The 17,332-nt window shown below is 33.3% G+C and overlaps 1 protein-coding gene and 1 pseudogene across 2 annotated transcripts in view; one reads left to right on the forward strand and one right to left on the reverse strand.

Annotated features, from left to right (window-relative positions):
* MNAT1 (MNAT1 component of CDK activating kinase) overlaps positions 1 to 17,332 on the reverse strand; it is a 240,167-nt gene that overhangs the window by 70,490 nt on the left and 152,345 nt on the right. The window lies entirely within an intron of this gene.
* LOC306653504 (large ribosomal subunit protein P1-like) lies at positions 10,492 to 12,308 on the forward strand (annotated as a pseudogene). The gene has a single exon. The product of its transcript is annotated as a large ribosomal subunit protein P1-like (transcript).

Below are 17,332 nucleotides of genomic sequence, written 5' to 3' on the forward strand. Positions count from 1 at the left end.
AAACAAAATAATATTTATATACTCATGAAATAATATCGCTTCAACTTTGAAAGTGTGAAATAACTGTACTGAAATATAATAGGGCAAATGATATAATTGTAGAAAAGTATTTTAGAGTTCTTAAATCATCTCTCACATTAGAATGTCAAGAGACAGGTATAAGAATGGACATCAAGGAACTACAGTATTGTGTTATTTAGAAACTACAGAGGTAAAGAGTAGGAGGACAAAATGCTAAGATTTAGAAGTTGAAGGGAGAGTATTTAAGAAATTATGTTAAGGCATGTAGAATCAGGAATGGCGACAGGCCTTTAAAAATTACCTGAAATAGCATTTTGCTCTCAAATAAATATCAAAGCTACACAAAACCAATTGGCATCTTGTTCCACCCTGAAATATTTCAGAGTGAAAAGTAAACTCTGGTTGGTCAACTGGTCCACATTTTGTCATCTTATAAGTAATTCTCCTTCAAAAGCATTATTCTCTTCAAAAATTCTTCATAAATTAAAAAAAAAAAAAAATAGCCACTCTGCCCTCCCAAAGCATAGGCATTTGTCTTCCAGTTTTAATGACCACTGTTCTTTTACCCTTCTATATAGGACATCATTCCTGACCATTACTTATGTTTGTGTTCTTTTTTACAAATCTAAATCTCCACATTCTTAAAATATGTGACCAAATATGACAGGAAATTAATTTTAATGAATGAATTAACAAGATGTTTTAGCCAACACAGAAACTATTTATAACACAAGAATCCCATTCTCAGAACAAACTCTATCTGGCAGTTACATATCTAGCACACTAGTTAGTCAGTGCACCTTTTTACTATCACATCTGTGTCTCTATACAACAAAATTATTCTCTGTAATAATCATGAAATTAGAAAATAACAACAATGCAGAAAAGATGGCAAGATTTTTCTTTTGTTTGACTTTATACATTGTACAGTGCCAGTAAAAAAAAAATTAATGTAAAATAAAAATTACATCATAAAAGAAAAAGGAATATATCACAACAAATCTGATCGTTGTGTGCAATAATTTAAAACAATTTAAAAATGTGGAAAAAATAAATTAAAAATTCTAATTTCAAAAAAGTGCCCATGTCTGCTTACACCCCCCAAAAGAAGAGGTATGATATTAAAATACATACTAATTATATTAATTTTTAATAGGGCAACATTTATAAGCACATAGTAGACTGCCACACCGTAATTTCTATTTTGAGTTTTTACTTCTGAAAATCTTTCAGAAAGTTCATTTTAAATGATCTTTTGGGGGCTGGGGTTGTGGTTCAGTGATAGAGTGCTTGCCCAGCCTGTGTGAGGCACTGGGTTCAATTTTCAGCACCACATATAAATAAATGAATAAAATAAAAGTCCATCAACAACAACAAAAAATTTTTAAATGATCGTTTTTCACGTTCATGTTCAATAGGTCATACAGTTAGATTTGTCAGTTTATCTTTGCTCATTGTTGATTTAAGAATACTTGTTATTAATTTTACTTTCAAAGGTTACTTTCATGAAGCAACAATATCCAAATTGCTAGGAAGTATCTTCCACATTCTGGAAGAGCATAATGAAATTTTTATCTCACAATGAATTCCACAAACTACAATATGGTTCATGACTTTGTTTCTATATTGATTCTAGCAACTTTCAAATGTTTCCACGGTTAAAAACCTTAAAACACAAATTAAAGCTCCAAGAACTTAAGTTCTGCTTCTTCATCTTTATAATCACTGGTATGACGCTGTTTTGAGATCTATTATTTAAACTCAGAAGTAAGAAGTAGCACAAGAGAATTATAAATAGAAATTTTGCCAGAAAGGAACTAGAAGAATTCCAAAACTTTACAAACTTACTCTTGAGTGAGGCTAAATGTACCTGTGTTTGCAGGATAGGGCATGGGAAGAAGAGCTTGGGGTTGACTGTAAAACTGGGAAGTCTCTGAATTAACCTCTGTATTTAATATAATATTATTTTTTAAAAAACAAGAAGTAAAGATGTACTAATTGAAAGGTTATTAAATAAAAAACCACAGAAATTGTTTAGAACTTGAACCAACAAAAAAAAAAAAAAATTAGGAAGGAAAATTTGAAAACTGACATTGTTTAGAACCGCCAGTACATGGTGATTTTAAAAACTTTTAATCAGTTTTATTATTTTTCAAATTCTCTACAGACACTACAACCCATTCTTGCCTACACAGCAAATGGCAGCATGTTGGTTCAACTAGTTACTCAGAACCAAAACCAAAAACCTTATAAGTCACCCTTTCTTTTTCATATTCCCATAATACCAAAAATTCTTTTGTCTCTTCTATCAAAATTATATCCATAACATGAACACTTTCTTGTCAACTATACTGCTACCATACTAGGACAAGCCACTACCACCATAATCAGGTTTTACCATTTTCCCCTAACACCACCCCCACCAACTCTCCTATAATAGACCTTTCTAGAAGCCAAGTCATATCATGGCATGCCTCTATTCAAAATTCTCCTATGACTCCCCATCTATTTAAAAAAATAAAAGCCCAAAGGTTGGCCATGGTCTAAAAAGCCCTATAGCATCTAACTAGGCCCAGCCTGGCCCCTTACATAATAACTTGCTAACTGTCTGACCTCCTTTCTTACTATTCCCATATTCATTTCTCCTCCAGATACATTCTACTATTTCTACCTCTGCATCTCAGAGAGGGAGAAGAGAAAAGATGCAATAATTTGGGCTTGCTAGAGAGACACAGGAATCTTTTCAGTTGCAGGACACATTAACTTCTGGAATCAACTGCACTCATATATATTCTTCCCTCAGGGATTTTGCATTTACAGTTCCTTGTGACTCTCCCAAGGAAATAACATGATTCACTTTATGTCTTTGCTAAAACATCATCTTATAAAAGACTTTTTTATTACCTACCTATCTAAAAAATGGCATCCTCCTGTAATCACTATTTATCCCTTTATCCTGCTGTATTTATCTCTAAAGAACTAATTATCACCTGCAATGATTAATTTTATATGTCAGTTTGGGCAAAGGATGCTTAGCTGATAAGACATTATTTCTGTGTGTGTCTGTGAGAATGTTTTCAGAAGAGATAAGCCATTTGAATCAGGAGACTAAGAAGACTGACTCACACCAATGTGATTAGGCAGCACCCAATCCAGTTGAGGGCTGGAATAGAACAAAAAGATGAAGAAAAGCAAATTCACTCTCTCTTCTGAAGCTAGTATATTTATTTTCTATATTCAGACATCAGAACTTTAGATTCTTAGTTCTTCAGACTCAGGGACCTACAACCCCCTAAACTATCTCCACTCCCACCCCTCCAGCTCATTCTCAGGCCTTCTGCCTCATGCTGAGACTCATGTCTTTGGCTTCCATGAGACGGTCAAGCCTTTGGGCTCAGAATGAATTATACCACAGGCTCTCTTTAGCCTGTGTTCAGTTTGTAGACAAAAGCATATCATGGAACTGTATAAGTCCTCCATAATCACGAGAGTCAGTTTTCAAAATAAATCCCCTCTAACATATCTCTATGTATTCTGTCAATTCTGTTTCACTGGGAAATTTTAATAATACCAACTCAATTCAATAATTGGGGGTGGTGGCACTTACTGGGCATTGAACCCAGGGTGCTTTGTCACTAAGCTTATATTCCAAGTAATTTTTTAAAAATTTTGAGACGGGGTCTCCTAAGTTGCTGAGGCTGGCCTACAACTTGCAATCCTCCTGACTCAGCCTCCCAATTCACTGGAATTCCAGGAATCTGCCATCACACCTGGTTCAATAATTATTTTTAATGTTGGTTTTACACCAAAATAATATAAGCTTTATAAGAATAAGCATTTTTTTTGTTTTATTCACTACTATTTTCTCTACACCCAGAATACTAATTGGTACTTTATAAATATTTGCTGAGTGATGAGTAAATGAGTAATGGGAATAAAGTAACTGCAGAAGAATTGATTGTCTTCTCAGTTAACTTGAGCTGAATACTATGAGGTTTCATTTCCCAGTGGAGACAATTATATATTGAGCCTACAAGGTCTAACAAAATTTTATAGTGATTTGGGAGAAATAATAGAATTCCAACAATAAACTAAACATGCTTTTTTGAGATCCTGTAAAAATCTGATTTAAAACTGTATTTCACTGTAATAATTTATTTTATTTATACTGCTTTTCTTTCTGAAATTAATTTAGGAATGCATCTCATTATATATATAAATATGTACAGTTTTAAATCACTATTATGATTTAATACTCTTAAAGTCCTAACTTAAAAAAAAAAAAAACTATTATGGATTCAACTGCATAATTACATTTCCTCAGTGACCTTGCAATCTCTTGAGCATTTACTCTAGACTAAACAGCCTCATTCAGCTGCCCTGTGTCTGACTGCTGATGAAAGAAGCTTGTTTGACAACTGCTTCGAGCAGAAACATATTTTCCCCATGATTGCATTAAAAAAGACTGAAAACTCACCAGACTATAGCCAGACTAGAACTTTAAGCACAAATGTTCATGTTGATGTGTGAGTTGATTTCTAATTCAAATACCAACAAAAACAGATACTAAAGACATTTTGCTGTCACAGTCAACAAAAAATGTTAATATAGTAATATTTTCATAATTAAAACCAAGTATAATGTAAATTACAGGATACACACACACACACTCACACTGTAGTCTTTTTCTTAAACTATCTATTTTTCAATATTCTTTGATTTTTCTAATGTCCTCAGGCCTTCAGTAAAACAAATATGTAAATTTAAGTGGGCAGCATCAAAAATAAAGTAAAATAAACATGTTATCTCTATAGTTAAGTAAGCCACATATTATTAGTCAATAGGTAAAGACTTTGATCCCCAAAAAAAAGTATAATACTACCATATTCTCTCAAAGAAACTTTTGCATATAAGTACCGATTTCCTACCTTAAAAACTGCAATTTATTTCTAGGAATAAGCATAATGATAATGGTAGTAGATAATGGAAAGAGTCTACATAATGATTGTGGTGGTGATTATAAACTCTATCCAGTTGTCAAAACTCATAGAAATATATAATTAAAGTAGATATTTTAACATATGTAAATTATAAAACATTACCCTATGTACATTATGATTACACAAATGGTGTGAATCTACATTGTACAACCATAGAAATGAAAAGTTGTACCCCAATTCAAAATATGTACAATGATTCAAAATACAGTCTGTAAAAATAAAATAAATAAAAGTAAAATAAAGAAACACAAATTTTCAAGCCTATATTGTTTCAGGGTGAGTTTTCCTATTTTTTAAAGCATTTAATGTAAGCATGTGTAGATGTGCAAATTGCAGCACAATTAAGAGAAATGTCTGACAATTTCTCCAATTGTATTTCTTTTCTTTTTTTTTATTGTAAACAAAATGTTGTTTCTCTATTTGTACATGGAGTCAAGGCATACCATTTGTGTAATCATAAATTTACATAGGGTAATGTTGTCTGATTTATTCTGTTATTTTTTCCCTTCCCCCCACCCCTCCCACCCTCTTGTCCCTCTATACAGTCCTTCCTTCCTCCATTCTTACCACCCTCCTTATCCCTAACCCTAACCCTAACCCTAACCCTAACACTAACCCCTCCCAACCCCATTATATGTCCTCATCCACTTATCAGTGAGATCCTTCGTCCTTTAGATTTTTGAGGTTGGCTTATCTCACTTAGCATGATATCCTCCAATTTCATCCAGTTGCCTGCAAATGCCATAATTTTATCATTCTTCATGGCAGAGTAATATTCCATTGTGTGTGTGTGTATATATATATATATATATATATATATATATATATACATATATATACCACAGTTTCTTTATCCATTCATCAACTGAAGGGCATCTAGGTTGGTTCCACAATCTGACTATGGTGAATTCAGCAGCAATGAACATCAATGTGGCTCATCTCTGTAGTATGCTGATTTTAAGTCGTTTGGGTATAGGCCAAGGAGTGGGATAGCTGGGTCAAATGGTGGTTCCATTACAAATTTTCTAAGGAATCTCCACACTGCTTTCCAGAGTGGCTGCACTAATTTGCAACCCCACCAGCAATGTATGAGTGTACCTTTTTCCCCACATCCTCACCAAAACCTATTGTTGCTTATGTTCTTGATAATTGCCATTCTAATTGGGGTGAGATGGAATCTTAGGGTAGTTCTGATTTGCATTTCTCTTATTACTAGAGATGTTGAACACTTTTTCATATATCTGTTGATTGCTTGTACATCTTCTTCTGTGAAGTGTCTGTTCATTTCCTTAGCCCATTTGTTGATTCAGTTATTTGTATTCTTGGTGTAGAGTTTTTTGAGTTCTTTATAGATTCTGGAAATTAGTGCTCTATCTGAAGTATGAGAGGCAAAGATACTCTCCCACTCTGTAGGCTCTCTCTTCACATTGCTGATAGTTTCCTTTGCTGAGAGAAAGCTTTTTAGCTTGAATCTATCCCAGTGGTTGATCCTTGCTTTTATTTCTTGGGTTTTGGGAGTCCTGTTAAGGAAGTCTGATCCTAAGCCAACAAGTTGAAGATTTGGACCTACTTTTTTCTTCTATAAGATGCAGGGTCTCTGGTCTGATTCTGAGGTCCTTGATCCATTTTGAGTTGAGTTTTGTGCAGGGTGAGAGATAGGGGATTAATTTCATTCTGTTGCATATGGTTTTCCAGTTTTCCCAGCACCATTTGTTGAAGAGGCTATCTTTTCTCCATTGCATATTTTTGGCACCTTTGTGTAGTATGAGAAAATTGTATTTATTTGGGTTTCTGTCTGTGTCCTCTATTCTGTACCATTGATCTACCTGTCTCTTTTGGTACCAATACCATGCCATTTTTGTTACTATGGCTTTGTAATAAGAGTTGAAGATCTGGTATTGCGATACCCCCTGCTTCGCTCTTTCTACTGAGGATTGCTTTACCTATTCTGGGTTTTTTATTCTTCCAGATGAATTTCATGATTGCTTGCTCTATTTCTGTAAGGTACATCATTGGGATTTTAATTGGAATTGCATTGAATCGGTATAGCACTTTAGGTAGTATAGCCATTTTGACAATATTAATTCTGCCTATCCAAGAACATGGGAGATCTTTCTATCTTCTAAGGTTTTCTTTAATTACTTTCTTTAGTGTTCTGTAGTTCTTATTGTAGAGGTCTTTCACGTCTTTTGTGAGATTGATTCCCAAGTATTTTATTTTTTTTGATGCTATTGTGAATGGGATAGTTTTCCTAATTTCTCTTTCTGAAGATTCATCACTTATGTATAAAAATGCATTGGATTTATGAGCATTGATCTTGTAACCTGCTACTTTACTGAATTCACTTATGAGTTCTAAGAGTTTTCTGGTGGAAAATCGTTGATTTTCATCTCTTCCTCATGGAATACTTTGCTGAGAATGTTCTGTAAGGTCAGCTTTCTTTTTGTAAATTCCTTTAGCTTTTGTTTATCATGGAAGGATCTTATTTCATCGTCAAATCTGAAAGTAAGTTTTGCTGGGTATAAGATTCTTGATTGGCATCCGTTTTCTTTCAGGGCTTGGTAAATGTTGTTCCAGGCCTTCTAGCTTTTAGGGTCTGGATTGAAAATTCTGCTGATATTATTATTGGTTTCCCCCTGAATGTAATTTGATTCTTTTCTCTCGCAGCCTTTAAAATTCTGTCTTTATTTTGTATGTTAGGTATTTTCATAATAATGTGCCTTGGTGTGGGTCTGTTGTAATTTTGTATATTTGGAGTCCTATATGCCTCTTGTACTTGGTTTTCCATTTCATTCTTCAGATCTGGGAAATTTTCTGATATTATTTCATTGAATAGATTGCTCATTCCTTTGGTTTGTTTCTCTAAGCCTTCCTCAATCCCAATAATTCTTAAATTTGGCCTTTTCATGATATCCCATAATTCTTGTAGATTCTGTTCATGATTTCTTACCATCTTTTCTGTTTGGTCAACTTTGTTTTCAAGATTAAATATTTTGTCTTCAATATCTGAGGTTCTGTCTTCCAGGTGTTCTATCCTATTGGTTATGCTTTCTATGGAGTTTTTAACTTGGTTTATTGTTTCCTTCATTTCAAAGATTTCTGTTTGGTTTTTTTTTCAGTATCTCTAACTCTTTATTGAAATGATCTCTTGCTTCCCGTATTTGTTTTTTTAACTGTTGATTGGTGTGATCATTTAATGCCTGCATTTGCTCTTTCATCTCCTCCTTCAATGCCTGCATTTGCTCTTTCATCTCCTCGTTTGCTTCCCTGATTATTTTAATTATGTACATTCTGAACTCCCTTTCTGACATTTCTTCTGCTGTGCTGTCATTGGGTTTTATTGATATAGTATCTAGGTTTGTTTGGGACATTTTCTTCCCTTTTTTTCTCATATTGGTCAGATGTCAGTGGGACTCTGTGATATTGCCGATTTCCTCTATTGGCTTATAGTGTCCCTATAGATTTCCAGTGTATCACCTTCCAGCCTTCAGTAGCCTCAAGTCTTAGAGGAACTTGATAATGCAGTGCTTCCGAAGAAAGCTGCCCCTAGCCCGCTACTTGTTCCAGGGCTTGGAGCTGGCTCTGTGCGGAAAGGCTCTCACTGGGGGGCCTGCTCTGTGAAGCTGGCCGAGTGGGAGGAGCCCACCAGTGGAGTGCGCAGGGCTGCCTGGAGAAGACTCTAGCTGCCCTGTCCTACTCTAATAAGCCACCCGAATCTGGGCCTGCCGCCCAGGCTGAGCTTCACCGGGTGGGGGAGACTCACCCCATTGCTCTATTTTAGTCCGAGTCTCTCAATACCTCCCCTTCTTGAATCCTGGGTTTTGGAGCGACTGGAGACGCAGTCACCCTCTAGTCCACCATCTTGGATTGCCTCCTTATTGTTGTATTTCTACAAGAAGCTTAGGCACAAAAGTTAAAGATTTGCAATATAATAAATTTCTTGTACAATCTGTTAATAAAAACTATTTTATCTAAACTTTATTCTAATAAACTATAAAAATAAGAGTTTTTCTATATTCCCCATGAAAATGATTAAAGTGCAAGACCATAATGACAACAATACAGATTTTCTGATTTTTCTTAAAAGAAATAAAACTTTGCACCAAAAATACAAAGAACCCAATCAATAATGGGCTAAGGAAATGAACAGACACTTCACAGAAAGATATACAAGTGATCAACAAATATATGAAAAAGTGTTCAACATCAATAGTAATCAGAGAAATGCAAATCAAAACCACCCTAAGATTTCATCTTACTCCAATTAGAATGGCTATTATCAAGAATACAAGCAATAACAGGGGTTGGTGAGGATGTGGAGAAAAAGGTACACTCACACGTTGCTGCTGGAGTTGCAAATTGATGCAGCCACTCTGGAAAGCAGTATAGAGATTCCTCAGAAAACTTGGAATGGACCCACAATTTGACCCAGTTATCTCACTCTTCAGTTTATACTCAGAGAACATAAAATCAGCATACTACAGTGATGCAGCCACATCAATGTTTATAGCAGCTCAATTTACAATAGCTAGATTGTGAACCAACCTAGATGCCCATCAAGTGATGAACAGATAAAGAAACTGGCATATACACACAGTGGTATATTATTCTGCCATAAAGAAGAGTAAAATTATGGCATTTGCAGGTAAATGGATAGAGCTAGAGAATATCATGGTAAGTGAAAGAAGCCAGTCCCCAAAAACCAAATGCCAAATGTTTTCTCTGATAAGTGGATGCTGATACATAACAGGGTGGGGGGGGTGGTCCTCACGGGTAGTAAGGAAAGAATGGAGGAACTTTGGATTGTGTAGAAGGAAATGAGGGGAGAGGAGAAGGTGGCAGGAAGGAAAGATGGCAGAATGAGACAGACATCATTACCCTATGTACATACACATATGATTACACCAATGGTGTGAATCTACATCATGTACAACCACAGAAACGAAAAGTTGTACTCCATTTGTATACAATGAACCAAAATGCAGTCTGTAAAAATAAAAAGAAAATAAATAAATAAATAAATATAATGGAATGAACCTGATTAAATATGTTCTAATAAGAAGTAAGATTTTCTAGGTAGTATAGGTTGTCTTCAATTTTTTTTGATAGAAATCTGAACAAATTTCCTGAACTAGCTGAGATTCAGTTTTTCCAAAAATGCTACTTTAAGCACCTATCTAGAAATATAAAGAATATTTGCTATTGAAAAAACTTTTAAATGATACATTAGGCTGAACAAGTACAAAGACATAACAAAAATGTACTCAATAAAAAATAAATGCAAAAAACTAAAATATTTAATATCTAGTTATGGTATACATTTCTTCAATGTGGTTTTTAAATATTTCTTCTGCATGATAAGGAAAAAAAACCACTTAAACAGTAAACATGATAAATGATGAAATGAAGCATTTTGAGAAAAATCAAAAATAAGAAATTGAAAAAAAAAAAAAAAAGAAATTGTAGTTATCAAAATTATGTAGGCCCCACACTCCAACATGTTGGCTTAGGAATCAATTTCATTAACAAAACTCCTAAAGAAAAATAAGTAAAATCAAAACTCAATAAATGGGATGGTATCAAACTAAAAAGCTTCTTCAAAGCAAAGAAAACAATCAAGAGTGTAAACAGAAAGATTGGGAGAAAATCTTTGCCACCTGCACCTCAGATAAGATGTTAATTTCCAGTATATACAAAGAACTCAAAAAGCCTAACATTAAAAAATAATAATAATAATAATAACCCAATTGATGCAAAAGAACCGAAATAACTTTCAAAAAAATATATATATGAACAGTCAACAAACATACAAAATACGTTCAACATCTCTAGCAATTGAGAAATGTCAATTAAAACTACACTAAGATTTCACTTCACTCCAACCAGAAGGGCAATTATCAAGAATACAAGTAACGCTTTCCTCAGCGGCTGCCAAGGTGCTGGGTCCTTCCGCGAAGCTAAGGCCGCATTGGGTGATGCCCTCCCTTCATCTGGCGACTAGCCTGGCGCCCAGCAGTCAGCACCATGGCCTCTGTTTCCGAGCTGGCCTGCATCTACTCTGCCCTCATCCTGCACGATGATAAGGTGACCATGACAGAGGATAAAATCAATGCCCTCACTAAAGCAGCTGGTGTAAATGTTGAACGTTTTGGCCTGGTTTGTTTGCAAAGGCTCTGGCCAATGTCAACATTGGGACATTGCAACGTAGGGCTGGTGGGCCTGCTCCAGCAGCTGGTGCAGCACCAGCAGGAGGTCCTGCTCCCTCCACAGTAGCTGCCCCAGCTGAGGAGAAGCAAGTGGAATTGAAGAAAGAAGAATCCAGGGAGTCTGATGATGACTTGGGTTTTGGTCTTTTTGACTAAATTCTTGTTTTACATGACAGTAAAAATCCATTTTGATAAAATTATACAAGCATAGGATATATCAATTGTATATATGCTAATATATACTAAAATAATTAAGTCCCTCTGATAAATTACAGTCTGTTTTGTTGTAATATAGCATAGCCCTTCTGAAAATTACTGTGCTATACAAACACATGCAATAAAAGCTCCAGGATGTTTGGGGAAAATGGGTTAGAAGCACATTATATAGATGCTATCAATTATACACTTCGAAAAATAGGAATAGTAGTACTATACTCTTCTACACAGTTACATGATTTAGAATAAACATTATGTGAAATATAGTCCTTTATACCAATCCTAATAACTACATATTGGGGGGGTATATCATATGTAGTAAAATGTATGAAAACAACAGCATAAAGGCTGGGACGGGACAAATCATATTGAAGTTCTTACATGTGAAGTGATTTAATATCACTTGAAGGTAGAATGTAATAAGTTAAAGAAAAGACAAAGACTATAAACCCTAAGACAACCAATTAAGTCAACAGAAAAGTAATACAGAGTTTGGTACCAGGAAGTGGGATAGTGCTATAATATATAATTAAAAATGCAAAAGTGGCTTTATGGTTGGGCAGTGAGCATAGGATAGAAGAATTAATTAAATATTATTAAAAATAGAAAATTGAGAAGAAAAATCTCAACTTGATAACCAGTAGAGAGAGAGAGAGACAAACAGACAGACAGACAGAAACAGACAGAAAGGCAGATGGACCAAACACAGGAAACAAGAAACTTTAAAATCAGGAACAAATGATAAATGACCACTCTTGTCATTTCTACTCAACTTATTCTGGTAGTTTCAAATATTAGAAATTACAAATATTAGAAAGTGAGAAAAACTTTGGATATCATTTTTCATAGAAATTTTTGATTATATAAATAAATCTAAATCTAATCATTATAACACTGTAGCTAGTTTTCTAGATACAAAAGCAAATGTATAAAAATCTATTATACTTTCATCACAACAGAAAAAATCTTTAAAAAGATAACAATTAAAATAGCATAAAAATGAAGTACCTGAGAGTATTCTAAAAAATGAATGCTTTGTGAAAAAAATTACAAATATTTTATTGTGAAACATTAAAGAAACTTTCTAACAATGAATTCATTTAAGTTTAATTAACAAAAGTGCATCTTGATATCCTAGATGACAAATCTCTCCAATTTACTATACAGATTTAGTACAATTATAAAATTTGACAAATTAGCCCTAAAATTTACATGACAGGGCAAAGGCCAAAGATAAATTCTTATAAAGAACAAGGTAGTTTCACTTTTCCTACAAGATATTAGAACTTATCCTAAATTTGTAACCAGAAGGTACTCATTATCAGGAATAGACAAGACCAATGGAACAAAATAGAAGATATAGAAACAAATCTTTAGCCCACCATATTTTCCAGAAATAACATACTGTTTCTATACTATTACAGAAATAATAGAAAACAATAATACTCTAAGAAATCCTATTTAGGAAGATATTGTAGAAAGCTAGGTAATAGTAGAAACACAATGAAATAAATCAGGAGTTGGCAAATGTTAGCCAAATCTGCCCTGATGCCTCTTTTTTTTAATTACACATGACTGTAGAACTATTTTGAAATATTTATACAAGCATTGAATATATCTTATTGTGATTAGGATCTCAGTCTTGTGGATGTAAAATCTTTATTTCATGTAACTTGATTATTTCAAGTATTTTGTCAAAGCAACAGAAAGCTACCACACATACATAGCAAGCCTGGATTAAACAGGTAGGAGCACTTAAAAAGGAAGGGAATTCAACAGATTTTCTCCTGCTAGTCTTTAAGAAGATGAAAGCCACCAAGAGATCTACATCTGAAAGGAATTCTGACAACAACATAAATGATCTTGAAGCTGTGACAGGACCATAAGACCTGCCAACATGTTGGTTGCAGTCATCTGCAAATTGAGTAGAGGAAACAGATTACCTATGCCAAGATTCCTGACCCATAGAAACTGATACCAAATAAGATATTAAATGGATGTCATTTTGAGCTGCTAAGTTTACAGTAATGTGATATACAGAAATAGAAAATAAATACACCATTTAATATTACATATAACATTAAATTAATAATAATGTGACATTTAAAAACAAATATATTAATGGAAAACAAAGAGCAGAAAAGAATAAAACAGTATATTTAAATTTTCATATGTGGCAAAATAATAACACATCAATGAAGAAAGAAAGGATTACTAAATAATTTTTCTGGGCCAACCAGTTTAACATGTTGAAGAAAATAGAGTACAGGTTCTTTTATATCTCAATACAAGTAAATTCCAGATAGAGTAAGGAATTAAATGTAAAAATTGAAGTTATGTAAAAATACAAAAATATTATCAAGTTTGTTAAATTGGGACTTTCTAAGTGGAAGAACAATGGAAAATTAAGAAGACTTCATTCACGTTTGCCCAGAGATTTCAAAATACTCCACCTCACACATAATATACTAGAATAATTTTTTTAGTTTCAAGAAATAATAAGGAACCACTACCCAGACCGAAAAGGAGATAAAGGACATATAAACAATACTTGGGAAGAGAAGAAAAAAGAGAAGGAAATTACTGGGAGGGAAGATTGTGTCAATAAAAACAAAGAGCCTCCTAAGAAATAACACAGCATGTGTGAAATACTATGTGGCTGTAAACACCTTATGAGAGATGCAGAATATAGGATTATGAAGGAGATGGGGTCAGAACATAAAGCTCATCATCATCATGATGAGCTATTGAAGGATATTAATCACAGAGACTTGATTAATCATAGAGTCTTGAAAGATTTATTGGTTAAATAGTGAGGTCTGGCTTAAGAAGGACAGAGGGTTCCAATTTATTTATTTTTAGGACCAAAAGAATGATCATGGAAACTATCATGAATAGTTACTAAGATTGTGAATCTTCTATTTTTGTGGAAAATACATTCTATTCCCTTAACAGTTAACACTTTTCATTGCTTTATCAATAATAATAGTAACAGAATTGTTTAGTCAGTTTTCTACAGCCCACAAGAATGCCAAATTAACAGGTGTTAACAGACATCAAATAAGAATTTTGCTTGTAATAACCATCAGGTTTTAGTTAACTGAGTTAATTCAACACTATCCTAACCACCACAATTTCTTTCACTATTTCACTAATCATTATTATGGTTACATAAAAATAGCTAAATAACCTTATCACTTGATGACTCATGACACTAAATTATCACAGTTTAAATCTATTTTTAAAGTTATGCTTGATAGCACAGAACTTACATCAGTTATGTCAACAAGAAAACAAATGAAAAAGTGCATTATGCTACAACACACTACCACAAAGAAATACACAAATAAGTTCTGCATGATTAGAAGACTAAAATTTCATTTTACTAAATTTAGGTAGCGAATAACTTCATTTAAATTCATAAAAGCTGGTGCACAGATCAATGGTACAGTGTGTACTCAGCACATGAAAGACTCTGGGTTTGATCTCCAGCACCAAATAATAATAATAATAATAATAAAGTAAAAAAATAAATTTCATAAATAAAGAATAGTGAAGAATATACAAGTATCGTATTTAGTATGAATACAGACTAAACAAACTCATGGAATAATAGATATTACTATAAAACTGAGAAAGGCATTCTAAAATGCCTTAATAGTAAAGTTATTCTCACTTTTCAACTTTACCTAAGTTATGATTATGTTAAACATCTAAGGATATCAAATAAAAATTAGCAGTGTATTTAATAAAACCATACTCTCAAAATATGCAAAATTACTTAAATATTTTAGCATGTAATATCTTCAGGAATAGAATGAAAGACAGCCTTAAACCTTTCATATGATACACAAATTTATTTGTATTTTAAATACTTTCAAATTTTTAATTTTGTTTTACTATTTAAGTATTTGAGTGACATAAACATTTATTAAAATCTGATATGAGAGACTGGGGTTGAGGCTCAGTGGTAAAGCTCACTCATGGCATGAGTGAGGTACTGGGTTTGATCCTTAGCACCATGTAAAAATAAATAAATAAATAAATAAATAAATAAATAAATGTATTGTGTGCATCTACAACTTAAAAAAAATTTTAAATCTGATATGAACACTTAAAAAGATTCCAAGCAAAAATTTGTATAAAATCATTCTGATGGAATTATAAACATTTAAAACCAATTTTTAAATTTCTTATTTAGTTGACATCTGTCAACTAATGTTTTAGGAATTTTAGGAGTAGTTCAGAAATAACATTATCTTTATCTGATGGAGTACATGAAATTTAAAATAAATTGTCTACCCATCACATTGACAAGAAGTCTTCTATTCTATAACAGGTTCATACACGAACAGCTCACAATAAATAAATCACTTATAGCCATTTAAAACAATAGTTACACTTGATTAATAACTTGAAATTGATGCATAAAATTAAGTTATAAATGCTCATAATTTGTATCAGTTAAGGCTTAAAATATTAACTAGCAAACCAGCTGATTATTAAAAGGACAGTCTCACACTGCCTATCAAGGAGACATTCCTAAGGTCACAGTCTAGGGATTCACAATTAGCAGTCAAATTTTCCCAGTGCCTGCTCCCACTGGCACAAAATTAATAAAACATGTTTCCATATTGCCTTGAGCAAACCAGAAAGTACCATCAGTGCAATCTGAACTGTAATTATATATTCATAATACTCTATTAATGAGAAATTCCTACTATATTCTCCTACTTCTCAAGTTTAACTTTAGAAAAGATCTTAGTAATAGCCATCTAAAAAATCTAATGGCAGTGTACACTTTTCATGTAGTTCTTTGGAGATACATTTCCCAAGACCTTATGTCATGAATTCCCAAAAATAAATGCTATAATCAAAATTATTTTGAAAGTGCCCCTGTCCATAGTTTAGTACCAAATAAAGATACAAATATTTCATGTCATGTAGATTTCAAGACATATATAAGAAAATGGAAATATGTTAATTTATTCTTTATTTGCCTCTAGAGAAATTAAACTTGTTCCCTCTGTAAGAAAAACACAATAAAAAATGAAAATTTTGTTGTAATAGGAAAACAGAAGTAGAAGCTAAAAGACTGAGTAGGGGGGAAAAGGTCACTGTAAAGAGATAACTGGAGCTTACTAGATGTACTCTTCTAGAGAAACCATGGACAAACCTTAGGACAAATATGAAGCTATCATAGCTTTAGTTAACTGCAGTTTTAAATACCTGTACCTTTTCTTCTTTTTTTTCAGTACTGGGGAATAAACCTAGGGTTGCTCTACCACTGACCTACATTCCAGCCCATTTTATTTTGAGACAGGGTCTTTCTAAGTTGCCAACACTGGCCTTGAACTCACTCACAATCCTCCTGCCTCAGCCTCCATGGTTGCTACGATTAGAGTGGTTCACCTCCCTCCATGCCTGGCTATAATCCTTGTACCTTAAGAACAGCACCTCGGAGTACACCAAATCACTCTCTGACAAGTCACTTCACAAAACAATTTCAATTCCTAAGTTTTTCTAAAAGTTAGATTAGGTAAAAATATATTCTTAGGTCTACAGTAATAAAAAAAAAAAACAATAAGAGAACACATAACTTCCAAATAATAATTCCAGAAAAAAAATAAATTTGTAATATAAAAATCAATTTAGGATTTACTTTGGCAAATATCTCAGTATAAGGATATAACACATCACCAAAGAAATTACTTGAGCAAATTCTGGCTCCAAATAACCAAAACTAGCTGGGCACAATGGCACACGCTGTAATCCCAACAACTCAAGAGGCTAAGATGTGAGTCTTTTGAGCTCACAAGTTTAAAGCTAGCCGAGGCAACATAGCAAGATCCCACCATTAAAAATGAGAGGGGAGAAAGAATTTAATTC

This window comes from Sciurus vulgaris (assembly GCF_902686455.1).
Source record: "Sciurus vulgaris genome assembly, chromosome: 2".
NCBI lineage: Eukaryota > Metazoa > Chordata > Mammalia > Rodentia > Sciuridae > Sciurus > Sciurus vulgaris.